The 27,309-nt window shown below is 36.8% G+C and overlaps 1 protein-coding gene across 5 annotated transcripts in view; it reads right to left on the bottom strand.

The window, feature by feature from the left end:
• ANKRD17 (ankyrin repeat domain 17) overlaps positions 1 to 27,309 on the bottom strand; it is a 196,329-nt gene that overhangs the window by 160,497 nt on the left and 8,523 nt on the right. The window contains exon 1 of one of the 5 annotated variants that reach the window (XM_033214473.1): positions 9,365 to 9,954. The exons of the other annotated variants lie outside the window; for them this stretch is intronic. The gene's annotated coding sequence lies outside the window, so the exon portion shown is untranslated. Of the gene's footprint in view, positions 1 to 9,364; positions 9,955 to 27,309 lie in introns of those variants that run through there. 5 annotated transcript variants of the gene reach the window in all.

Raw genomic sequence — 27,309 nt, 5'->3', positions numbered from 1 at the left:
TTTTAACAATAAATACGTGATTATGGCTTTCTCACTGAATTATGGCTCTTTATCATTTATTATCTGTTTCCCTTACAGACTAGTAAAAAGCAGGCAACACTGTTGAAAGTAGGCAACACTATGGCCGGGTGAGGTGGCTCACGCCTGTAATCCCAGCACTCTGGGAGGCCGAGACGGGCAGAACACCTGAGGTCAGGAGTTGGAGACCAGTCTGACTAACATGATGAAACCCCGTCTCTACTAAATATACAAAAACAATTAGCTGGGTGCAGTGGTGGGCGCCTGTAATCCCAACTACTTGGGAGGCTGAGGCAGGGGAATCACTTGAACCCGGGAGGTGGAGGTTGCAGTGAGCCGAGATGACGCCACTGCACTCCAGCCTGGGTAACAGGGCGAGACTCTGTCTCAAAAAAAAAGAAAAAAAGAAAGTAGGCAACACTTTATTCACCAGTGCATATCTAGAGCCAGCACTCTCTGGCATAGAGTAGGTACTTACACTTTTTTTTTTTTTCCTTTTTTCTTTTTTTATTTTGAGGCGGAGTCTCACTCTGTCGCCCAGGCTGGAGTGCAGTGGCACGATCTCGGCTCACTACAACCTCCGCCTCCTAGGTGCAAGCAATTCTCCCGCCTCAGCTTCCCGAGTAGCTGGGACTACAGGCGCATGCCACTACGGGGGCCTTTTTGTATTTTTAGTAGAAACGGGGTTTCACCGTGTTAGCCAGGATGGTCTCGATCTCCTGACCTAGTGATCCGCCCGCCTCAGCCTCCAAAAGTGCTAGAATTACAGGTGTGAGTCACCGCGCCCGGCAGCAGTTTTTGATTAAATGAACAAATGTATGAATAAGAGAACTGTCTGATATCCACTACAGTATCCTAATACTTTTTAAATTATTGCTACTAATAGTAATAATTTCTTTTTTTCCTTTTTTTTTTTTTTTTTTTTTTTTTGAGACAGAGTCTCGCACTGTCGCCTGGGTTGGAGTGCAGTGGTGCGATCCCGGCTCACTGCAACCTCCGCCTCTGGTTTCAAGCGATTCTCCTGCCTCAGCCACCAGAGTAGCTGGGATTACAGGCGCCTGCCACCATGCCCAGCTAATTTCTTGTATTTTTAGTAGAGACAAGGGTTTCACCATGTTGGCCAGGCTGGTCTTGAATTCCTGACCTCGTGATTCCTCTGCCTTGGCCTCCCAAAGTGCTGGGGTTAGAGTCGTGAGCCACCGCGCCTGGCCCAATGGTAATAATTTCTTTTTTCTTTCTTTTTTTTTTTTTTTTGAGGCGGAGTCTCGCTCTGTCGCCCAGCCTGGAGTGCAGTGGCGCGATCTCGGCTCACTGCAACCTCCGACTCCTGGGCTCAAGGGATTCTCCTGTCTCAGCCTTCCGAGCAGCTGGGACTACAGGCGCATGCCACAATTTCTAACAAAAGCATTTGTCCTTTTACTTTAGGTCACTGAAATAAGATATTAGAAGTATTGAATATAAACAGAATCTAAATTTCACATTTTCTGTAATTATTTGTTACACAGGAAAATATCCCCTTTAATTCTGTTTTCCAGTCCTTTTTATCAATATGATTACCAATGTCACTGCAGGATACCATGCACAAAAGGATATAAAGAGAAATTTATATGTATTTGTCTAAAACCTGTCATCCTAAAAATGAGCCACCTTTCAGTTCAACTTAATTTTATTTTTGAGACAGGGTCTCGCTTTGCACTCCAGGTTGGAGTGCAGTGACGCAATCTTGGCTCACTGCAACCTCGGCCTCCCTGGTTCATGTCATTCTCCTGTCTCAGCCTCTGGAGTAGCTGGGAATACAGGCACCCACCACCACGCTTGGCTAATTTTTGTATTTTTAGTAGAGACAGGGTTTCATCATGTTGGCCAGGCTAGTCTTGAACTCCTGACCTCAAGTGATCGTCTGCCTCGGCCTCCCAAAGTTCTGGGATTACAGGTGTGACCCACCGCGCCCAGCCTCAACCTAATTTTATAGGCAAGAAAACTGTTTTCCCATTGGTCTAAAATGGATTTCAGTGGCACAAGACCTTTCATTATTTTGCCAACACCAAAAGTATTAAAGTGTAAATAGCAATTAACATATTAAGCTATGTAAACAAATGTAAACATATAAAAATAATTTAAAATAATAAAAGAAAATATTAACTGAAAATGAGATTCAAATATCCAAAATAAAGAGTGAAACCTCGGCCGGGCACGGTGGCTCAAGCCTGTAATCTCAGCACTTTGGGAGGCCGAGACGGGCGGATCACGAGATCAGGAGATCGAGAGCATCCTGGCTAACACGGTGAAACCCCGTCTCTACTAAAAAAATACAAAAAAATAGCCGGGCGAGGTGGTGGGCGCCTGTAGTCCCAGCTACTCGGGAGGCTGAGGCAGGAGAATGGCGTAAACCTGGGAGGCGGAGCTTGCAGTGAGCCGAGATCCGGCCACTGCACTCCAGCCTGGGCGACAGAGGGAGAACCTGTCTCAAAAAAAAAAAAAGAGTGAAACCTCTCATAAAAAAAGAAAGTAAAGGACAAAAAAGCTCAGTAAATTCCTAGATTGAATGAAAGAATCTTCCAAAATTGACCATTTTATTTAGGACCAGCATTGGTTTCCTTGAAGAAGGAAAAAAAAAACCAAAACAAAAAAATATGTAGAAATGCGCTGACAAGCAAGCAACTCTGTTGTGCATGACTTAATACTTTGTTGTTTGTTCTCTTCACGTAAAACTTTAATAGAAAACTCCTTGTAAAGGAGTTTCATTCCCATCAATTTTTTAATTTAGGGAATGGTAAGGCTTCAAAATCCACATATTCAAACAAAACAAGGACAGACAACTGGTAGTAGGAAACATTTAATGATTTTGCCCACTCACACAAACTACTAGAAAAAAACTAAAACAATCCTATCTCTTAAAATTATTGAATTTAATCATTACTTTATAGTATCTCTCTTTTTCTCTTTTCTACTGTGTAAATTATAGTAAAGCGTAAGTATGAAACCCAACTGTGAAATAGCCTAAACCAAGTATAAGTGAAAGATATTAAAGACTTAAACAGAATTTAAGTCAAAAGGCTAATACAATTTGGTAAGATTTCTGAAAGTCCATACATTATTAAAACAACACGTTCCCATGATTTTACCTTTTATTTCTCCTAAACTACTCATGCTATAAAATGACTGAGGAATCTAGATACGTGTCTAATGTAGCACAAAATAAAGAATAAAAATATGCTTTTTATTACCATTATAGTTTATTTTCTTTATTAACTATAATTTTTATGTAAAAGTAATACATGTACATGTAAAGCATTCAGTTTAAGAAAAGTAAACCTACCTCTTACCAAGCCATCCTAAGAGGCACAACCAGTTATTGTAATCTTCCAGAAATAACCTACATATTTCGAGCACATCTTAGGGTAACATTATTTTTTATACAGATGGACACTATTATGCATACTTTCTGCATCCCCATTTTAATATTTAATACTCCATAATTGTTTCAGAATATACATAAAGATCTATCTTTGATTTTTGACAGCTGCTCACATTTTCATTGCATAACTGCATAATGTATTTAACCAGTCCAGTAGGCATTTATGTTGTCTCTAACGTTCATAGTGTTGTATTTAAAATTTTAGATGTTACCCAATTAATTAATTGCCTTCTAAAAAAGTTGAACTAATTTATACCCACAGTGAGTGAGATTGCTTGCTTCCCTACAAATATAAAGTGTTACTGACACAAGTCTATTAAAAATCCAGATCTGAAATCAATATTAGTTTTAAATCATGTATCCAGATTTATCCTTAGTTCTTCATCATTTCTACTTTTCAAGAATCACAAATCAAACTTATACCTCCTCTCATCTAACTTCAAAAAAAATTTTAAAATCCTCATCAAAAAAATTACATAAATTCATTCTCTGACAAATTAAGAACCTCAACTGTTTAAAAAAAAAAAAAAAAACTCAACCACAATGCAGAGTCTATATATATACAGCTGAGATACAGCTGGAGAAGAGAGAAGAATGGGGAGTCCAATTATCTACCCTTTAAAAAAAAATCTACTTCTGACAAAATACAAATTCCCTCCAATATTTAATGGGTTCTTTAACCCAGGAGTAAGTTGTGAAAAGATGCCTCTGCCAGAATTTAGTATTTTAAAAACCCAAAATTGTTTGGGAAATATTTGGGTATATTCTCACTAAATAAAATACTGCTGGATACATTTATTTCTTTGCCTTCTACATTTATGTTCAAATTACTCTTTTTAAAGCATGAAATTCTAAAGTAATCCATGATATTAAAAAAATCTAATGTACAAGAATACAGGACCACACATAAACAATTTTTATGAACACAAAAAGCACTAAACAGGTTCTATCTCAGTTTCTTGGCATAGATTCCAGGTCTAACTTTGATGATTACATTTAAAAATAAGAATGATTAAGCCTTCACCAGAACTGCCAAAATTGAACATGCTTCAAGAAATGTGGAAGACTATCTAAAGGATATATGTAAGAAAGGACTAAGTTAAAATACATAAAACTGTAACATTACAAATAAAATAATGCAATGCTGTATCCAGTAGTATATTCTAAATATAAGGAAGGGTAGGGAGGGTATGTACTGTTTTGTAATGTTCAAATAATTAAAGATTTTTGTTGTTGTTGTTTAAACATTGTTCTCAAGGCTCATACTATAAAAAGCCCCAGTACAATTTTTTTGTAAGATCATCATTAGCATTTTGATAATTGATTTATACAAACATTTACTGAGTGCTTACTAGGTGGCAGGGTTTATACTATAAACACTGGATAAAGAATGGCAAATAAAATTAGTCCACCTCCAAGAGGCTGTAATCTAGAACTCAATCCTGATTCTTGATAATGTTTAATACTAAAAACGTCAATGATTTTGTTCTCTTATTGGTCCCCTTCCCATTCTTTTCTAATCCAACTAATAAATGAAATCTGAAATTCAACCTAGAAAAGTACAGAAGAGAATTATATTTAGATACAAAACGTTTCATCCAGATGTGTCCTATGTACAGAATGAAATACAAGCATAGTCTTGTCCCAACATAAGTAATGTACTAAACAAAGTAAGAAACAAAGCAATGCTGCCTCTTTTCACATCCCCAGTAGTAGTTGTGTCTGTTGGACACTTGAATTTGTTGTCTCTACCCATGGTGGGTCACACCATGAATTCATCCTTTTTCTAGTATTTCACAATAGATTCTATGTACACAAAACTGATAAAATATTTATTGTTTACAATCAACCCTCCCATTTGTCTGAATTGTACATTTTCAAATAAAAATAAAAACACGTGCATCCATAACAGAAATTACTTATTTTAATGTTTTTGATTTCAAATAAGTTAAATCTATTGATGATACAGCATTTTCAACCTCGTCAGCAACACATCTGCCCTCCGCTCGAAAGCAAATATCTACCAACAGAAAGAAATATACCACACACACACACACACACACACATACACAAAATGGGGGTCTAGGGGACCTGGGGATAAAAATGTAAATTACAAGAAAAAGCTTAAATCTAAAGACAATTTTCTTGAGTCACCAGTTTCTACCACTCTGGGGGAATGAAGAAACAGTTCCAAGTAACTCAAGATAGCATCAAGGGCATGGAAAATAATCAGGAAGTAAAAACTACCCAAGTAACCATGGAATCTCATTGCTATCACTGGCTCTCCTCTGGTTCCTTAATGGTCTGGGGTCCCTGACAAGCTCCAATCAGTCTGGTCTCAAGAGATCTGTTACCACTCTGTACTCTGCTATTTCCAGCCTAATCTATTCATAACAAACCTTGAATGGTTTGCCTGCAAGCAATTATTTAAAGATATAACTCTTGCAAGCAATTATTTAAAGTACCAAAAGACTGCCTGTGATATCATGAAATATACATTTGGTCTTTGGTCTTAAACCAGTTTCCTGGCATAAACTCCTAAAATCTTTGGAATCTTCAAAGTGGTTATGTGGCTTCCTCTATGCTAAGATTTGACTGAAGGCTGACAGGCCCTAAGTAGCTTCAGGAAAAGGGCTGGTTAGCAGAAAGACCAAGGGAAGATTAAACGGTTGGGATTTTCAGCCCCGCCTCCCATCCTCCAAAAAGGGGAGACTAAAAGTGAAATCGATCCCCAACGGCCGATGGTTTAATCATGCCTACGTAATAAAGTCTCCATAGAAGTCCAAAAGGACAGGGTATGAAGGGCTTCCGGAGAGCAGAACACAGTGGAAGTTAGTGGAGGGTGGCACACCCAGAGGGCATAATTTCCATGCCGCTTGTCCCATACCGTACCCTATCCATCTCTTCAGCTGTATCCTTTGTAATAACTTTTACAATAAAGTGGTAAACATAAGTGTTTCCCTGAGTTCTGTGACCCACTTAGTAAATTAATCAAACTCAAGAAGGGGATCATGAGAACCCTGATTTATAGTCAGTGGGACACACAATGGGTCCTCAGCAGAGATGAGAGGGCTAGGTATATAAGATCAGCCACATCTTTAGGAGGAAGGGAGGGAAAAGGCAATTTCTATTTCCACCTTCCTTATTCTAGCTCTTCCAGGAGCCATACCTGCCTCCAGTAGTTGTAGGCACCTTGATCACATGACTTCAATCTTAAGGACAAACTAAGTTTCTAATCTTGGTCCTTAGTCCATCAGAGAAAATGTCATCTTATTTAAGAGGCACTGGAAGGAAGTAGGCCTCAGAATTTTGCAGTTTTTTGTACTTTCAAATTTTTCCCAATAAACACTGTGAAATGTTTCTGACAGGCATAATCAAAAAACTCTTTTTAAAAAGTTTCCTGTCAAATTTCATGGAAAGGGTTCAGAAATTAACACTCAAAATTGAGCATGCAAGCCAGTCAAGAAAGAATTAGGCATCTTACACAAAAAGAGTCACATTTGTATTCTACACAACTAATTTCCTAGAATTAATCCCTGTGTCCTCTATTTCTACCTCAGACAATTTCCAAAAATCATGTGGCCCAGGAATATATTTACTTCATAAAGAGCAGTATTAAACAACTAGGTAGAGGCCACCACACATCCGCAATCCCCCTCACCGCTTTTTTTTTTTTTTTTTTTTTGAGACAGAGTCTCACTCTGTTGCCCAGACTAGAGTGCAGTGATATGATCTTGACTCCCTGAAACTTCTGCCTCCTGGGTTCAAGCAATTCTCCTGCCTTGGCCTCCCAGGCAGCTAGGATTACAGGCACTGGCCACCATGCCCAGCTAATTTTTGTATTTTTAGTAGAGACACGATTTCACCATGTTGGCCAGGCTGGTCTCAAACTCCTAACCTCAAGTGATCTGCCTGCCTTGGCCTCCCAAAGTGCTGGGATTACAAGTGGGAGCCACTGTGCCCAACCTTGCAATCTTTTTAACATTATAAATGTGATGCATCCACTTAGGGTTTTTAAGAAATTCAAAGGCTACAAAGGCACAAGATGAACCATAAGTCTTGCTACTCTCCTGCATCAAAATGGCAAAATACGTGTTACATCATTAATAGACTTCTAGTACAGGTACCAGTTTAACTTTAATGCCACTTTGCTTTCATATCTTGATTCACCAAATTTTATATGCTTGTTATCTACTGACCACTGAAGAAATGAGCACTGATCCTTCATTTGTTGCCCTCCATCTCCTAATTTTATAGATTGCTATTTTTATATTATAAAGGTTTATAAGGCATTCTACTCCATAACTATAATTAAGCCCATTTTATATATTTTCTAGGTTGATTCTAAAACGGAAAATCAATAAAGTACACTTACAATGTGATTATATAAATAGTAGTCACTAAAGGAAATGTAATTTTATGTTGTTTAGACATTACTAGTTGAAGAAATGTTCATGGATTCCAGACTAATAGAACTTGAATTTCCTTCTAACTTTCTTCAGTTCTTTTTGAAGGCCCAAGATTGCCACAGTAGCTATTTCTTCCCACTCACCCTCCCATCCCCCCACTACCACCATGTCCTCTACCTTGGGATTATTTTTTCATTGTGCTACTGTATCTTAAATATGTTCATACAAAGTACATAGCTTTTTCCCAGTATAGAAAATGCAATTGTTCTCACATGATAAAATAGTGGGGCTGGGTAGAGAAAACGTACGTCAAAATCTATCGTCTCTCAAACAGTGAAGTCACTGTTCCACTGCCTTCAAGCATTCAGCATGACTGCTAAGAACTTATTTATTTGATTTTCCATATTTATTTCCCTCTCTCTGGCAATAATTTTGGGATCTTCTTATTCTTAAGAGTTCTAAAATTGTGGATCTTTTTTCATTCATTTTTGCTGTTACTAGATGGGCTCTTTCAATCTGAAAATTCATTACGTTTCTACAGCTCAGGAAATTTTCTTCAATTATTTCTTTCATCATTCTCTCCTTCCCATGGTTCCTAATCTCTTGCTTTTAGAACTCATATTTATGGATGTGAAAAACTGTGATATATTTTCCATGCTTCTTTAATTTTCTCTCAAGTTTTTCCAGATTTTTTTCTCTCTTGATTTACATATGCAGACAGTTCCTTCTCTTAATTCCAAAATCAACAATTCAGTCTTGATTCATGCTAAAATTTTATTTATCTTATCAATTAAAATTTTTCTTTATAATTTTCAAAACCTTTTCTAGTTCTATGCCCCCTTTTTAATGCAGCTATGACTAAACATTACGTATTCTTAAATTTTAAATAAAATACCAATTACACTTTTCTTTGAAGTATTCTTCTGAATTATAGCTGAGGTTGGTTGTTCTTTTATTCATCTTAATCTTCTTTCATCCTCTTGATTCTCCTTAATTGTCTGATTATCCCTGTCTGTTTATATTTGCAAATGAAAGATTACTTTAGAGTATATAGAGTGTAAGAGCTTTCCCTGAGGTTTTTGTTTTCCTAAGTGGCTTCTCCTTTAAATGGAAGAACAGTACAATTTAAGCAGGTAGGGCATGTGAATATGCAGGTACCCCAGAAAGGTACCTGGATAGGAAGTCAAGTTGGCTGGGAACAGACAAAACCGTTTTTCTCCTGAGGTAGCACAGTGCCTCCACTTCTCTCTCAGGTTCTAATGCCTGAGTAGATGCCCATACTAAACTGCGGCCTACTTTCTTAAGAGAATGATTCTGAAACTTCAGGCCTAAGAGTAGGCATCATAGTTGTTTAGGCTGGAGAAAGGGTAGAAGGGAAGCCCAACTGACCTAGCACTGTGGAAAAGAAGTCTAAAGAAAATTATTGATTATTACCCAACTGCCCACTACTACTGATTTGTGTTTGTTGACTCCAAGTTTGGAGCCATTCCAAGGTTTCCCTGGGAAAACCTGAGCTTACCTCTGTTATCTTGGGTTCCAGTTTCCTCTGGGATTTTGCTGTCAATCCGATTCCATGAACTTTCTATCTTCTTCAAAATTTCTTGGTCCTCTGATGGTACCTGTAGTGGACTGTGAACTGTAATTTTACTGTTCAACATGTTTTCTCCCTAACCCCTTTTGCTAATAACATCATCCCTCTTTTTTATGGGGAATGTATTCATGTGCTTTGGGTAGAGGTGAGCCTTCCCAGCCACCACAGGAGTGGCCACATTACCTAGGTCTGGCTCGTATATCCCATTCCCATCTCCTTTGACTGACAGTCATCTTTGGCTGAAAATAAAGCTGATACAGAAAGAAACGCAGACCAAAAATGTTGAGACAGTAACAGTGTTGCAGTCATACTACTAACACTACTCAAGTTTAGATTCATCTATGCACCTAAGTTGTAGTTTCTTACCTCCCTCCCCACATACACCCAAGTACACATTAAAGTTATAGAGCTGATGAGGTCCTTTTGTGCCTTTTAGTGGTAGTTTGACTAATATAATAACATCTGTTCCTGCTTTTCAGAATTATGACTTAATTCAATCTTTAAACAATATCAATGGGACATTGAAAAGAAAATAAATTAAAGGAATGTACTAAATCCACCGTTTTTTTTAAAATTTCAGTCAATAACTATAAAATAAACCGGAATAAATCAAGTTATACCTTCAAAATTTGTATATTAAGCAAATTTTGTATTGTATATTTGTATTATAGCTATTTCCTTATTGTATGGAAATAGCTATAAACTTTAGCTATTAGGATAGCTAATACAATACAATAAGGAAATAGCTATAAACTTTATTTAGAACATTTTGTTATCTCTTTACTAGTTTTTTTCTAAGTCAGGATTCCAAAAGTTTCAGAAAGAAAAAGAAGGAAGAGGGGAAGGTTGGCAATGATTTAAAATTTTTTATTTTCTTTTTTCTGTTTTAATAGACACAGGGTCTCACTATGTTCCCCAGGCTGGTTTCAAACCCCTGAGCTCAAGCAATCCTCTTGCCTCAGCCTCCCAAAGTATTGGGATTACAGGCGTGAGCCACCACACCCAACTACAATTTAAAATTTTCTAGCAAATTATTATTTTTTAAAACTCTCTTAGGTATGACAGAAACCTCTCAAAGAAAAATTCTGTAGTTACTGTTGCAATAACTGGGGAAAGAGTAGGGGAAAAGGCTAGTCAATAACTCCTCAATGGATAAAAAACAAAATCCAGTACTCCTTTTTCAGACAGAGTTTCACTCTGTCACCTAGACTGGAGTGCAGTGGTTCCATCCTTGCCACTGTAATCTTAAATTCCTGGGCTTACGCAATCCTCTTGCCTCAGCCTCCCAAGTAGCTAGGACTACTAGTACATGCCACCACACCCACCTAATTTTTAAATTTTTTGTAGAGATGGGTTATTGCTATGTTGACCAGGCTAGTCTCAAACTCCCAGCCTCAAGCAATCCTTCTGTCGTGGCCTCCCAAAGGGCTGTTATTACAGGTGTGAGTCACTGCACCTAGCCTGAAATCCAGTACTCTTGAGCTAAGGTTCATATTGCATGGTTCACACCTCACATACCTACGCCTCAAAAACTCTATACCACCCCTCAATTGGCAAAATGTTGTACAATGTATTTAAGTAAACGTTGGAGAATAGGTCTACATTTTTCATTACAATCTAACTAAAGTCTATGATCTAAAAAAGTAAAGAAAATTGATCCTGAGGGAAAAAAAAAAAAATGACAACTTCATTCCAAAATATTACATAAGAACTAAATCCAGAATCCAGTAAAATGTCAAAATAAGTAATAAATTACCTCCAACACAGAAGGTAGTATAGTGTGCTAAATAATGTAGATTACCTCCATTCTTTAGAAAAACTCTGTTAAAAATAAATCATTATCCCTAAGGTAGATGAAGACAACAAGGTTAAGCAGTAACTGTCCCCAAATCACACAGTATTAAAGCAGGATTCAAAAGCAACTTGCCCAACTTGATTTCAAACTCTTTCCATACCATGCTTTTTCAAGGAGAAGTAGTATAAGAAAAGAAATACAAAGGCATTGGGTTATTTCAGAATTAAGTGTAACTTTTTTAAAGCACAGAAATTGTGAAGTATTCATATGCCTGTGGTTTAATGAAATTGGAATCTGGCCCTTCTTCCTACTTGCTCTCTGATCAAGGTTTTCAGAAAAAACTTCTGCTTATGGTAGTGAGGTTAGGAAGACCTTAGTATTTAATTAAGATATATGAATCTTAACATTCTAGGTTGCCTAAGCCAATGAATGGGTACCCTGGCGAAGCAAAGCTGTTCTTCTGGGATCCCTAGGATACAAAACAAAACTGCTCATGCAGAGAAGACAAAAAGCTGCAATACCAAGCCTGTGTTTTTTATGTGTTAGCATAAAAGACAAAAGGATCTGGTGATTAAGCTAAACTAGATTAAGAACCTCCTCATATGAAAAGACATCTCACATACTAAGGTACATCCACAACTTAAATCATATTATAGTACTTCGATCTGGCCAAGAGAAGCCAGGTACTGAAGTTTGGGTTGCAGCAAGAAAGCTGGACTGAGTGGTAGAAAGGATCTTGGACTGTGAGGTGGGAATCTGAATGCAGAGTAAGAAAAGGAAGAAAAGGTACAAGTGAAAGACGTCCACAAAGTGAGTTAAGAGATACATTCTAAAGTCCTGAGATTTAGAAAAGAGCATGATCAAATCTTTGCCTTCATACTTTTCATTTTATCTAGAACCCTAGTATTATCTGCTAAACCTACAGCAGAGACATCATAGGCATATGGTTTGCTTTCACATTCCCAGAAAAGGACCTAAGAGTCAGAAAAGGATGTGCATTTTCCATAACCCTTATCTCTCCCTCTTTATTAACAGTATGATAAAGTACTACAAGTTTTTAAGTTCTCAAGGAATTTAAGAACATATTCTATATAAATTCTAAAAACTTAATAAATTCAGAATATAATCTGAAAAATGGCCTCTAATCCAAACAACTATTATGTGAACTCTTTATTACAGAATCCCAACCCCTTATCTACTATCAGCTCCACCTAAAACAATTAACCAAAATGCACAATTGGAACTGAAAATATTTACTAGCCATCTATAAATTCAATAAGATAACTAAATTTAATAGCATTAGAAATTTAAAATAAGGGATTTTCCTAAATAAAAAACAAATAGCCAACCACCTAAGTAGTCAGAATTTTCATAAGGCTATTTTTATTCATACTTCAGTTTTAACAATTAATTTATGAAAATCCTTATATGTCACAAACATTTTCACAAGCATTAGGTCACCTAACCTCCCTCAAAAGAAAGTTTTACCAGGCCCCTTTTATGGGAGACTGAGATATTTAGTTTTTACATGTCACACTTACTTAACAGCATGAATTAAGAGGTGTAGGAGGGTCTAAAACAGCATTCTTCCCACTTCCCATTTTGAGCAGTTACTGTAAGAGGTCATCTACAAGGTATGTATTTTGATTTGATGTTTCAAAAATAGTGAAGAGTAACATACCCGTTTATCCCACCTATGAAATCCATCCCAAGATCAATCCATGAATTTCCCCAAGACAGGGTTTAGGGAAACAAGATGAAATAAAAGAGAGCAGTATTAACTAGCTACATTCAGGTAAAGTGTTTTGGAGTAAGGAGGTCTTCCACAACCCTCCTTACTCCATCATTTCTCTCTGGTTATTCTACTTGGGGATAGGTCACCATACACAAATTTGAGTAAGATGGTATTCATGTAGATCTGTAAAGAGGACCTAGAAGCAAGATGAAATGGCTAGTGAACTCTACAATGCATACAAAACATATTTCTTGAGCATAGGGAGGCCATAAAAGGATAGTAAGGAGGTAGTACAGTATGAGTTAAGAAAGCAGACTTTCATATGAGACTACCCATGCTGATATTCCATTTCCATCATTTACTGTGACCTTGAATAAGTTACTTATTCTTTGCTTTGATTTTTTCAATTATAAAATGTAGATACTATGTACCTCTTAGAATTGGGAAGATTAAATGATATGCAGCAGTGTAATACACATAAACCAATTAGAATTGTGGCCGGCACATAGTAAGCACTCACTAAACTATTATTGGGGTTAAAATTATTCAATGTGCTAAGTGTGGCAAACACCTTCAGGAAAGAGGTGATATATGATCTGGCCCTTTTATGGATAAAGTAGTCAACAGAGAGGGATATCCAAAAAGAACAGATACAAACATGGCTTAAAAGTTGATGTTTGACCTAGCAGATCCTATACCACTACAAAATCACTAGTTTTTAAATATGGTGCTGACACACACAATAAAATGTCAGTTACAGAAACAAATTCCCATACCTTTGGTCTAGCAGTTTTACCTCTGGAATACATCTTACCACAATACAGAAACAATATAAAAGAGTCCACTTCAGTACTGTTTCTAACAGCAGAACTTTGGACACAACCAAAATTTCCATAAACGGGAAAGCAATTAAGTCCTGATACCTGACAAGGGAATACTCACAGCCATTTAAAGGAGTAAGATAACTTATGTGTATTAACATGAAAAGAATCTATGATGGACTATTAATTTAAAAAGAAAGTTTCAAACAATATTTTTATAATGATCTCATTTATGCAAAACAAAATTACATAGATACATCTGTATATGTGTGAAAATGCACAGAAAAAGGCATAGGATTACACACACTTAAAATTTATACCTAGGGATATAAAAAATCTTCAACTCTTATTCTGTATCTTCCTCTAGTGTTTAAATTTTCAGTTCACATTTACTATATGATTTAATAAAACTGGAAAAAGACAATGCAATTTTCCTTTAAGATTCCTCCAATATAAAAAAATTAAATGGATAAAAATGAAACATTACTCACAGTTTAACATTTGGTGAAAACTTTAGACAAGTTTGGTTTAAAGGATATCACCCCCTCAATAGAATTAAATTTATCTACATTGTATCTTAAAAGGATATTATCCCCTCAATAGAATTAAATTTTTCTACATTGTAACTTATACAAGCTCTTCTTTTTTGACATTTTCTGAACAGCAACTATGTAAGTTTTAAATCACTCCTAGTTCATTTGAAATATATAAAGTAACCAGCGAAACTTTGTTCTTTAAAGAACATTGGAAAGATAGTGCAGAGAACTACAAAACAATCATAGTTTATAGGTCCTGCAATAATAATGTATAGAGATCTTCAAGTTCAAAGACAACCTAAGGACATCGTCAAATCAGTAAGAACACTATATAGATGCTGGCATTGCTTACATCTTCTTCATAAAAGTACTTCTTTACTAGAATCTGTAAGGGAGGGAAGGAGGAAAGAAAAAAAAAATGTCAAGCCTGTTTAGAGGTTTAAGCTATAAAAGAAGAAAAACTGCTTCAAAAGATCACTGACGGCCAGGTGCGGTGGCTCAAGCCTGTAATCCCAGCACTTTGGGAGGCTGAGACGGGCGGATCACGAGGTCAGGAGATGGAGACCATCCCGGCTAAAAAGGTGAAACCCCGTCTCTACTAAAAAATACAAAAAACTAGCCGGGCGAGGTGGCGGGCGTCAGTAGTCCCAGCTACTCGGGAGGCTGAGGCAGGAGAAACCCGGTGTAAACCCGGGAGGCAGAACTTGCAGTGAGCTGAGATCCGGCCACTGTACTCCAGCCTGGGTGACAGAGTGAGACTCCGTCTCAAAAAAAAAAAAGAAAAAGATCACTGACTTGGCTGGGCACATGGGCTCATGCCTGGAATCCTAGCACTTTGAGAGGCCAAGGCAGAAGGATCTAGGAGCCCAGGAGTTCTAGAATAACTTGGGCAACATATCAAGACTGTCTCTACCAAAAAAAAAAAAATTAGCTAGGCATGGTGGCATGCACCTGTAGTCCCAGACACCTGGGAGGTAGAGTTGGGTGGAACCCTTGAGCCCAGGATTTCGAGGTTGCAGTGAGCTATGATCACGCCATTGACCTCCAGTCTAGGCAACACAGTGAGACCCTGTGCCTAAAAAAATTAGAATTTAAAAAAACACATAACTGACTTGATTAAGTGGAAAACATCTAAAATTCCTTTAACCATAAAACCCCACATAGATGTGAGCTACTTAACAAACACAGGAAACTGCTTAGTACAAGCAACAAATTTTACTATTCAGGCCTTTGGCTTATATAAATTCAGTACTTATTCTCTTTTTATTTTTATTTTTGGAGATGGAGTCTTGCTGTGCCACCCAGGCTGGCGTGAAGTGGCACAATCTCGGCTCACTGCAACCTCAGTCTCCCGGGTTCAAGCAATTCTCCTGCCTCAGCCTCCCAAGTAGCTGAGACTACAGGCGCATGCCACCACATCCAGCTAATTTTTTTGTATTTTAGTAGAGATGGGGTTTCTCCATGTTCCCTAGGCTGGTCTTGAACTCATGAGTTCAGGCAACCCGCCCACCTCAGCCTCCCAAAGTGCTAGGATTACAGACGTAAGCCACCATGCCTGGCCCAAATTCAGTACTTATAAAGATGTATATACTGAGCAGATATTTGATTTACTGTTTTATTGTGGAAATACATAAAATCAAGGCATTATTCAAATAATGAGGAAAGACTATGAAACAGGTAAGTCAACTGATTAACTATTTGGAAATACAAGATTAAGTTCCTATTCCCCTCAATGAACCCATATAAATTTCAAATAAATGAATAAAATGTAAAAGTTAAGAGGCCCCTGGGCCGGGCGCGGTGGCTCAAGCCTGTAATCCCAGCACTTTGGGAGGCCGAGACGGGCGGATCACGAGGTCAGGAGATCGAGACCATCCTGGCTAACACGGTGAAACCCCGTCTCTACTAAAAAAATACAAAAAACTAGCCGGGCGAGGTAGCGGGCGCCTGTAGTCCCAGCTACTCGGGAGGCTGAGGCAGGAGAATGGCGGGAACCCGGGAGGTGGAGCTTGCAGTGAGCTGAGATCCGGCCACTGCACTCCAGCCGGGGCGACAGAGCCAGACTCCGTCTCAAAAAAAAAAGAGGCCCACTAGCCAACAGATGGAAGCAACCCAAACGGTCCATTAACTAATGAATGGGTAAATAAAATGTGATATATATACACAATGGAATACTTAAAAGGAAATCCGGTCATATGCTACAACATAAATGAACCTTGAGAATAGTATATTAAGTAACATAGGACAGCCACAAAAAGACAAATACTATGATTCCACTTACATGAGATAGACAAATTCATAGAAACAGAAAATAGAATGGTAGCTGCCAGGGGCTGAAGAGGAGACAAAAATGTGGAATTGTTCAATGGGTAGAGAGTTTCAGTTCTGCAAGATGAAAAAGTTGTGGAAATCTGTTCCACAATAATGTGAATATATTTAACACTAACGAACTATACACTTGAAAACAATTAAGACGGTAAATTTTATGTTCTGTTGTTTACCACAATTTAAATGTTTTTAAGTTATTATTTTTAAAAAGAGATATGTATTAAATTACTTAAGCCACTTTTTAAAAAATTACTAAACTATAAAAAGATCAAATAAACCACTTACTCTAATTCCTTTCTAACATTTCAGTGGCAAATATGGTTAAAACCACAACATATAAGACTAAAAGGAAAAAAGACTCAGATAAACTGAATCTGTAAAATGTGTATCTTTACAAAATTGATGTAAGGAAAAAATATTTACAGTTTCTTCAAATAAATTTGAAAAACTAACATGAATAATCTTCATAGAAAATATAAATTAAAATATTAATGACACTAAATCCAACAGTGCATTAAAATAATTCATCATACCAAGTATTCAAAACACAATTAAAATTAGGAAATCCTTTATTACAGTTCACTATATGGACATATTGAAGGGGCAGAGAAAGAACTGACCATTTCAAAAGATACCAAAAATGCATTTGATAAAATGTAGTACATTATTTCTAACAAAACTTAAGTAACTTAAGAAAAAGAGATGTACCCTAAACTGAAAAAAGGTATCTGCATTGTATTTACTAGTAAAACAACAGCACTTCCATTAAAATAAGAGAAAGACAAGTATAACCTCTATTACCACTGACATTCAACGTTTTGGGGGTGGTTCAATACTCACGCAGTAAGAGAACAAAAACAAACACAAGGGACAAATATTGGAAATGAGAGAAAAAATAATTTACTGGAATCAATAGGACATTTGAGTCAGAAACTTCAACAGAATACACTGAATACAAGAATTCAGCTTAGTGGCCATACACAAGATTAAAATATGCCAATCAATAGCTTCCTATACTCCAACAATAACTAATTAAGAAAGTATAATGGAATAAAATATACCATTCATGATAGCAGTAAGAACTATAAAATAATCTGAAATAAATTCCACAAGAAATGTGTAAAATCTATAAAAAAACTAAAATTTTATTAAAGACAGATGAAGGGCCTGAAAATACACAAGTATGCCATGTTTACAAATAGAAATATTCAGTATTATACATGTATTTCTCTCCCAAATTAACATAAATTTCAATGTATAATCTGATAATATTTTATGGTCATGTATAAAAGATGATTCTAAAGCATGTCTGACATGTTAAATGAACAATATCCAAAACTCTTAAGAAAGAAGCTCAATGAGTGAGAACTGCCTTCTAAGATACCAAACCATGCTAACATACTAGGCTGAATCATATGAAACCAGATATTCAATGACTTTTGGCTTATAAAAACAACAATTGCGCAAGGTTCAACTGTGAAATTCACTCAAATTCTCCCACCTCACTTCCACCCACAAACTTCTTTCCAAGCAGTAAGAAACAGATGTAAGAGTTTACTAAATATTTAATACTAATAAAGCTTGGTGAAAAACCAACAGGGCTCTTTCCTATGTTTCATTACAGTGCAACTTAAGGCAAAAAACTAAAAGGAAGGTAAAAGAAGTGGTGTAAGGGGAGAAAGTTCCCTCCAACAATACCGGACAAAGAAGGATATCTAAGCTGAAAACTAAAGGATGAGAAAAAACAAAGAACCAGGGGAACAAGACACTAGGAAGAAAGTAAAAAGACCCTAGCTAGAAAGTCTGCATGTTCCAAAACCAGGAGGGTCAGTGTGAATAGATGACAGTCAAGGAACTGGAAGGGCTGGAACAAGGAGCAGCCATACAAAGTTCTGCAGGTCAAGTTAGGAGTTTGGATTTTATTCTAAAAGCAATGAGAAGTCAAATAACAAATGATATTTCAGAAAGATTAGCCTAGTGCTACATGAAAAATGAATGAAGTATGGGGATTCAAGAGAAAAAGCTAGGAGATCAAATTAGGAGGCTACTATGAAGTTCAAGTAAGAAAATAGCCAGGGTTAAGGCGATGGTAGTGGAGAAGGAGAGAAGGAGAAAAACTCAAGACATATTTTGGAAGTAGAATGGACCTCTCCTAGTCTACCTCCTTCCTACACAGGGTAGAGAAACATGACCTAGTCCTGAACAAAGCATCTTTTTCCTTAGTGATAGTGGCTCGTTCAAGAATAGACACATGACCCAAGCTTGGCCCACAAGATTATTTCAGGAACCAGGAATGACTTTCATTCTTGTTTTGGTAGTCATAAGGACAATATAATCGTAGAATTGTATCAGTATAAAACATTAATTATTCCCCAATATCCACAGTCCCCTTCTTTTAGCAAAAGACTACTTCTCCACAAGGTTTACTTGGGTACATGGCCACTCAGCAAGAGCTAAGCCTTAGATATGGCTGCGTAAGAAATTTCTGGTCAATGGGATATAATGGAAAATGATGTTGGCAACCCGTTGGTCAATTCCTCAAAAGGAAGTTACCTATGTTGACCTTTCTGTTTCTTATTTCTCTAGTATTAGTTTACTAGGGCAACCATAACAAAATACCATAGACTGGGTAGTTTAAACAACAGACATTTATTTTCTCACAGTTCTGGAGACAGTAAGTCCAAGATCTGGGTGTCTGCAGATTTGTTTCTCCTGAGGCCTCTCTCCTTGGCTTGGAGATGACCACCTTCTTGCTGTATCCTCACATGGCCTTTTCTCTGTGGGCATGTACCTCCGGTGTCCTGTGTTCAAATTTCCTCTTTATAAAAGGACATTAGTCAGATGGATTAAGTCCCACTCATACGACCTGATTTAACCTTAAGTACATTTTTAAAGGACTTATCTCCAAATATAATCACATTCTGAGGTACTTGTGGTTAAGGGCTTCAAAATATTAATATTAATGTTGGGGACACACAATTCAGCCCACAACAGGCTGAAACATGGAAATGATGCTAGTAAGCCACAGTAGATCTTGTAGATGAACACTCCAAATCAGAGATCCAATAAAACTTTCTGTGATGATGGAAATATTATACATATGCACTCTCCAATATGGTAGCCACTAGCTACACGTAATATTTAAAATAAAAATAAAAAAAAAATTCAACTCAAATCCTTAGATGCACTAGTCACATTTCAAGAGCTCAGCGGCAACCTGTGGCTAGCGGCTACAGTATTGGACAGCACTGATTAAGGGATGGTGTATCAAGTGCAAGACAGTAGGTACTTAGATGTGTGAATAACCTGAAGGTCTACCTCTGGAGTAGCACATAAAAGAATAACAAATTTCTATCTTGCCTGACATGTCTCGGAATCTCTTTGTTCAAATGATCCATCCTATACCTTAATGAATACAGTTAATTGGAAGTGATATGCTGCTCTAACAAACTCCTAAAATCTCTGGAAAGGCTTAGAGAACAGGTAGCAAGGAAACATCTCAGGCTGGAGATCTAATGACCTGTGCTCTACAGTTGCAGAACGTTTAGTAAAACTTGCCTGCAATAATTGGAAGAGCACATCATATGCCTACTAAGTCTGTAGTTCTAAGAAAAGCAGTTAGAAAAACTCGAAATATGGTGTGTGTTGGCTATTTAAAGATCAACGAGAAAGATCAATTCACCTATAAAGCAGTTTGCAAGCAGAGACAGACACGAAAACAGTGCTACTAAAAAGAAGCTTTCTCAGTGGCAAACTCCGACCTACAAAAGTCCAGTAATTTGGGGCCTCTCAGGGTGGAAAAGGCAGCTGCTTCTATGCTCTAAATACCAGGAAATAACTTTGTGAGTTCAAGGGTTCTCAGTCAGGTAGTAGCAAAGATCAAGTTGAGAGTGTTGCTTTTCCACCTATGATGGTTTCTTAGCAAGAAGAGAGGACAGCAGACATTTTGTAGCACAAATACCTTCTCTCAATGAGTCAGTCAAATGCTAATCTAGGTACTGCTGTGAGGGGATTTTGCAGATGTAATTGAAGTTCCTAATCAACTGACTTTAAGCTAGGGTGATCATCCTCAGTGAGTCTGACCTAGTCAGGTGAGCTCTTAAAACAGATCAGGTTCTTCCAAGCATATGAGACTCCAAACAGCAGCTGAATCTACAATTGTTCTCTCTTCGCTGTATCTTCCCTTCCTGACTGCCTATGGAGAACAGCTTCAGCCTAAGCCCATGGATTCCACCTTGCCCACAATCTTCTCCCACTAACTGCCTGCTGTACAGACTTCAGACTTGCTTAGCCACCCCTCACAATCATGTAAGCCAATTCCTTGTAATAAATCTCTTAATACATAACAATCATATATAAATCTACTTGCTCTGCTTCTCTGGTTAAACTCTTACCAGAGTTTAACTGATACATCATCGAAGACTCTTATTTCAGATCCTCTAGAGGTAGCCAGGAAACCTAAGGGAGAGAGGAGCTAGCCTAGCATAGAGACCAGTAAATAAGAGAATCAGCAGGTTTCCAAAACTTATGACTAAGAGATATTTTTCTATAGTTAATGTTACACGGTCCCAATCTAAGAAAAACAAAACAGAAATCTATTATGTTTTTGAAAGAGTTTTACCAACAAACTACATTACTGGCCTAAAAATCTTACACTTGAACTTTAAGTAACCCTACAGGCCCTGCATCTACACCAACGGGTAGGGGGCTACAAAAGTTGTGCACTTCCTAGGGATGTCACACCCTCCAATGCCTACTACTTCAAATGTGGCTAAGGAAGATAACAAACAAGAAAGAATCATCTAAAGAACTAAGCAAAGGAAACAGACAACAGTGAAAAGAGCATTCCTCTCATAGAGGAAAATCAGTACAACCAAGAAAGTTACTCAGTAGCCAAGGCAAAGTTGTCACAACTCCTCCCCAGAAGGATTTCATTATTAATATATACCAATGACTGCTGTGTACTTCCTATTCTTCCCTTCTCTAGAAGAGTTTTCATTATGATTATCCTATTCCTACTCACTACTACACAATGGTTTGGGTGAAAAGAGGAAGAGATAGTTGTTTATTGTTTTATAGATCACTAGAATTATCGGAATTAAGAGGAAATGCATTTTGTAGATTTCTTTCACTTGGAGCTATATGTAGTAACTGGAAGGGACTTTGAATTGATTCTCTTGAGGAAAGAAACAATTAGGTGTTGGAAGAAAGGTTTGTACAAATGGTAGATGGCCAGAAGGGTGAGCCCAGTTCTCAAAAAACAAAGGTTTAGGTTGCAGCTGTAAACTTGAGAGTCACTGGTATATAGATATATAATGACACAATAGTTAAAATCATCTAAATGAGACCAGATACAAAACAGAAAAGGGTCCAATGAAGTAAATAAAGTATGTTTGCTGTGCGGGGTAGAAGGAAGCAAGATGACCAACAAAAAAACAGTGAGGTAGAAACAGGAGAAGGTCGTTTTACATGAGCAAAGAGAGGACTACATTTTAAGAAGCAAGAGTCAGTCAACTGCTATAGAAAGGAGTAAATAAGAAACAGACACAAGAATTAAATACTATATCCAAAAAGAGATCCATGTATCTTTGAAAAACAAAGTACAAAAAAGAATTTCTAAGAGTTTTAAAATACCGGAGTGAGGAAGTTCTCCAGAAGTCATAAAAGAATAATACATTTTACTAAACAATAAATTTTTCTATGTTGTGAAAACAATGTCAAGGGAGAATACTGTAACACATAACACTATGAAAAATTAATACTTATAAATACCACAACAAATCACTAAGAAAAAGATAAGACAATCCTAACAGAAAAATAGGTAAGGGACAAACCAGGAAATTTTTTGAAAAGACATCCAAATGAAGAACAAAGATTAAAAAACTTATACTCGATGTTGACAGTAATCAGAAAATGAAAACAAAACACCATTTTTTGTTTAACAGATTTTTAAAACTAAGTAAATTAACCACATCTAGGAACATTCTCATACACTGCTGATGTAAGTAAAACTTGAGAGTATTTATCAAATTTAACATGTGCATACTCTAGCCCAACAATTCCATTTCCAGTAATCCATCCCAAAGAAATAGTTTAATACTCAAAAATAACTGTACAAGGATGTTCACTTCACTAATAGCAATGTAGTGAAAACAATCTAAATGTCTACCAAAATAAAAGATCAAATTATGAACATATGTATTATGGAACATTCATAAGTAAATAAATAATGTGACAAATATTAACTTACTCTCACATACACACGCACTCAGTCTCATCAAGAAACAAAAATTTGATATACACCAACTGTTAGTTAGCAGCATTTACTCTAAGAATGGAATAAAAAGCCCTATGTATTAGAAGACATTTTTGTAAGTATAAATTCCCTCATTAGTTTATATTTTTAAATATATAAAAATCATAATCTGAAGACTCATCTCTTCAACTGATATATTTGAAGAAAGCTCATCAATAAAAATTTCAGCAAGCAAAATTTCTAAGTGGTACCTCTGCTCTTGTGATAATTTGATTACTACCTACCAAGGAAAAAGAATGAAAACACATATTTCAGGTAATGATTAATTCTGAAGAGAGAATAATAGGTGATTTTTCTATTCTTTAAATCTTTTTGAGTTTGTCAAGTTTTCTGCAAATATGTGTTTCTACAAATAGGTATAAATTAATGAATTACATTTAATTACATGTAGTGCTATATTTAAAATCTTAAGAATTTTCATCCTACACTGTCTTGTAATTCAATCTCTCATATCTTAACCTACCTCCACCTGCATCAATCACAAGTATATTAATATAGATACTCTCCTTTCTTACTATAAAACCTTCAAGGTAAACTTAGAATGGATGACTCTTTAGTATAACCTAGTTGTCAAGGACACTCTAGAAAAATCATACATACAGACCTCATCTTAAAAACAAACAAAATATCAAAAATCACTGAGTATCCTAGGAAACACTCATAAAAGATATAAACTTTACCCTACTAGTATTCAAAAACCAAAACAAAATGATCCCTATGATCAAAAGGCACACAGTTACACCAAAAATGAACACAGATGCACAAAAAAAGTACAGGACTTATACAGGGCTAAAATCATCTTCAGTTTTAAATTATAACTAGTTTTATCTCAACAAAATTTAAATTTTATGAATCTAGAAATAATGTCTCCATTTCGTCAAAACCCTTATAATCCCTAGGTAATTTCGCTAGGTGTTAATAACACTTCTTAAATAAATTTAGTTCAAAGAGTATACTACTAGTGATAATTATCACTATTATCTAATAATCATAGCTAATAAGATGAGATAATAGCTAATAATCATATGGAAAACTGAATTCTAACATTGTGCTAAGTTTCCATGTATGTAAGTTTTACTAACTACAATATGTACAAAGTAATTTAACTTACTCATGTTTAACATATACAGCTATAATTTTAAATATAATTTTTTTCACATTCATTGGGAAGGAAATAGTTGAGATTAGACAATGCAAACAGCCACACATAGGAGATACTCAATAAATGTTTGTCAGGAGATACTCAATAAATGTATAGTATGTGCTATACTAGAGGCTTTGCCACAAGACTATTTTCATTATTAATGCCATAAAAAGATAAATATGGCATAGAGAAAGAAAGAGACAACAATGGGGTCAAAGGCATTTGTAACACCAACTGTAACACAAACAGGTGGGCTTCCTTTTCTTGCCAATCTTCAGATTTAGGTTGACAGGAAAGAGGGAAAGGAAAATAGATCTCTATGGTAACATATATTTATTCCAAATTCAAAACTAATGGAACCTTTCCACTTCCAAAATAGGTTTCAATCAAATGTTTTTAAGCTAATTAAGAGATGATCCATAAAGAAACCAGACCAAGAAATAACTTTAGAACAGGTTCTTATTTCTTCACTTTCGTATTTTTCTTTTCTATTCCTTTCTTTCGTGGGAGAAGATGGGGATAAAAAAAAGTGAAAGGTTAAATTAGGCAAGCTAATAGTATTTTTGGGAAGAGGAAAGGGGGAGGCAAAATTCCCTGCAAGAGATGCACAGCCATAAAGTAGTTCCGTAAGTGTGCCATTTCTAGAATGTACTTTCAAATGATCTCAAGAAACAAAAAATGAATTTATTTTCTAAACTGAAATAGCACTATCTGGTACACATTATGATATTCTCTACGATATAAGGAGTTTGAGTATGAGGTAATAAGCAATAAGAATATACTTAAATAAAATCGGCCAGGCGCTGTGGCTCACGCCTGTAATCCCAGCACTCTGGGAGGCCGAGGCGGGCGGATCATAAAGTCAGGAGTTGGAGACCAGCCTGACTAACATGGCGAAACTTCGTCTCTACTAAAAATACAAAAATTAGCCGGGCGTGGTGGCACCCGCGCCTGTAGCCTCAGCTACTCGGGAGGCTGAGGCAGAAGAATCACCCGAATCTGGAATGCGGAGGTTGCAGTACGCCAAGATTGCACCACGGCACTCCAGCCTGGGAGACAGAGCGAGACTTTGTCTCAAAAAAAAAAAAAAAACATAACATAACATAACATAAATAAAAAATAAAATATATTTAAGTAAAATCTACAGTCCTCCTCAATCATGGATTCCATCTCCAGCCCTACCATCATTTTTAACCTATCCCTCTCTAGACCTTCTCGTTTTAGTCATCATTTTCATGGTACAGCAGCCAAAAATATACATAATCTATTTTGTGCAGATGTAGCATAGCATTATTTAAAATGAGAATTATGATTCCGGTTATCGCCAATGCCTTAAATTCACCCTACATTATACTCAGCTTTTACGAAAAAAGCATGCTGTATTTCAGATCATTTACTCAAAACACATTTTTTTCCCTTGACTCACAAAAACCTATTTAATATTTTTCAATTTATTCTCAACAATCTTGCTGCCCATTCTTATCGGCATAATTCACTCTGAATCCCAAGTTTTGAGAGATTTCACCATATATCAAAATTGTTTATAAAGGCTGCGTACAGTAGCTCACACCTGCTAATTCCAGCACTTTGGGGGCCGAGGTGCGTGGATCACTTGGAGCTGGGAGTTTGAGACCAGCCCGGCAAATATGGTGAAACCCTGACTCTAATAAAAATACAAAACAATGAGCCAGGAGCAGTGGCTCACGCTGCAACTCCAGATACTCGGCAAGCTGAGGTGGGAATTGCTTGACTCCGGGAGGCGGAGGTTGCAGTGACTCGAGGTCACGCCACTGAACTGGAGCGTGGACGACCTTGTCTCAAAAAAAAGAAAAAAGAGTTGTTTATAAAGACACTAGAAATGGCTCCAATAGGAGTTCCTCAAGTACTCTAATGCTTGCTGTTGTTGTTGTTGTTGTTAGAGACAGTCTCACTCTGTTGCCCAGACTGGAGTGCAGTGGCGCGATCTCTGCTCACTGCAACCTCTGCCTCCCGAGTTAAAGCAATTCTCCTGCCTCAGCCTCCCAAGTAGCTGAGACTTACTGGTGGGAGCCACTACGCCCCACTAATTTTTGTATTTTTAGCACTCTGGTGTTTCAAATGTAAAATCTTTACATTTTCTTCTCCCCTTTTATCTCTAGTCTCACTCAGAAGTAAACTTAAAAATTAACTCCAGGCTGGATGTGGTAGCTCACGCCTATAATCCCACAGCATTTTGGGAGGCTGTGGCAGGAGGATCACTTGAAGCCAGGAGTTCAAGATCAGCCTGGGCAACAAAGTGAGATGCCATCTCTACACACACACAAAAAGTTGACCCCTTTAAAACATCATGTAATGTTTATGAGTTTCATAGGACAGAAGGCACTCTAAGTTATGCTTTCGATAATCAGAGCTATATTAATTGAAGTATCACAGCATGCTTGGGGAAAATCACAGTTAATATTTCCCTTTTCAATAACTGAAACCCCAAATTATAAATCATTATAAAAATAATACCTATATGGTCCCACAACTCTACATCCCATCATGAATGAATAATAATAATTTCTAAAGACAAAAAAAATGTTAAGAAGTGAAGCACTGTTAAGTCAGAAAGAGTATTTTGCTTCTGGGTAAGAAGTAGATGGGCATAACTCTACCAGATAGGTAAGGTTCAACGGACTAGAAGGGTATTCGCATTTACCCACCACCTTCAATTCCCTAATGACTTACTTTTTTTTTTTGAAAAGATGAAAGCTGAAAAAAGTTAGGTTTGGTGTAGGTTACACCATAGATGTTGGTGCCTCCTACTGGTCCTAACAAAAATATAAGTGGTACCAGCAGGCACTACTTCACATACCAATGTGAAGTAAAAATTCCTTTTCATCGGTGGTCAAGTATGGAAAAATTATGAAGGTCCTCATTAAATCCACATTTTTTAACCCACTAAATTATCCTTATAAAAATTCAGATAAACTGTCATAAACGCAACTGCACTGCCTCAAGGACCTAAAAATTGTTTTCCTAATCAACTGGATGGCATAATCAGGTAACAGCAGAAGCAGGCTATAGTCTAGCGAATTTCTGGGAGTCAAAATATGCTACTTTGATGATTATTAAACACTGAAAACTTTCACAATACTAATTCCAGTTAAGTTGGTGAAGTTAAAAATGACTAAACTAAAAATAAGGGTTCAATTAAAACATCCCACAGGGGTCTAC

This window comes from Trachypithecus francoisi, unplaced genomic scaffold (genome assembly GCF_009764315.1).
Source record: "Trachypithecus francoisi isolate TF-2019V2 unplaced genomic scaffold, Tfra_2.0 Lachesis_group1, whole genome shotgun sequence".
Classification (NCBI taxonomy): Eukaryota; Metazoa; Chordata; class Mammalia; order Primates; family Cercopithecidae; genus Trachypithecus; species Trachypithecus francoisi.
Note: the sequence above shows the minus strand (reverse complement) of the source record. Positions and strands in the feature narration are given on the sequence as shown.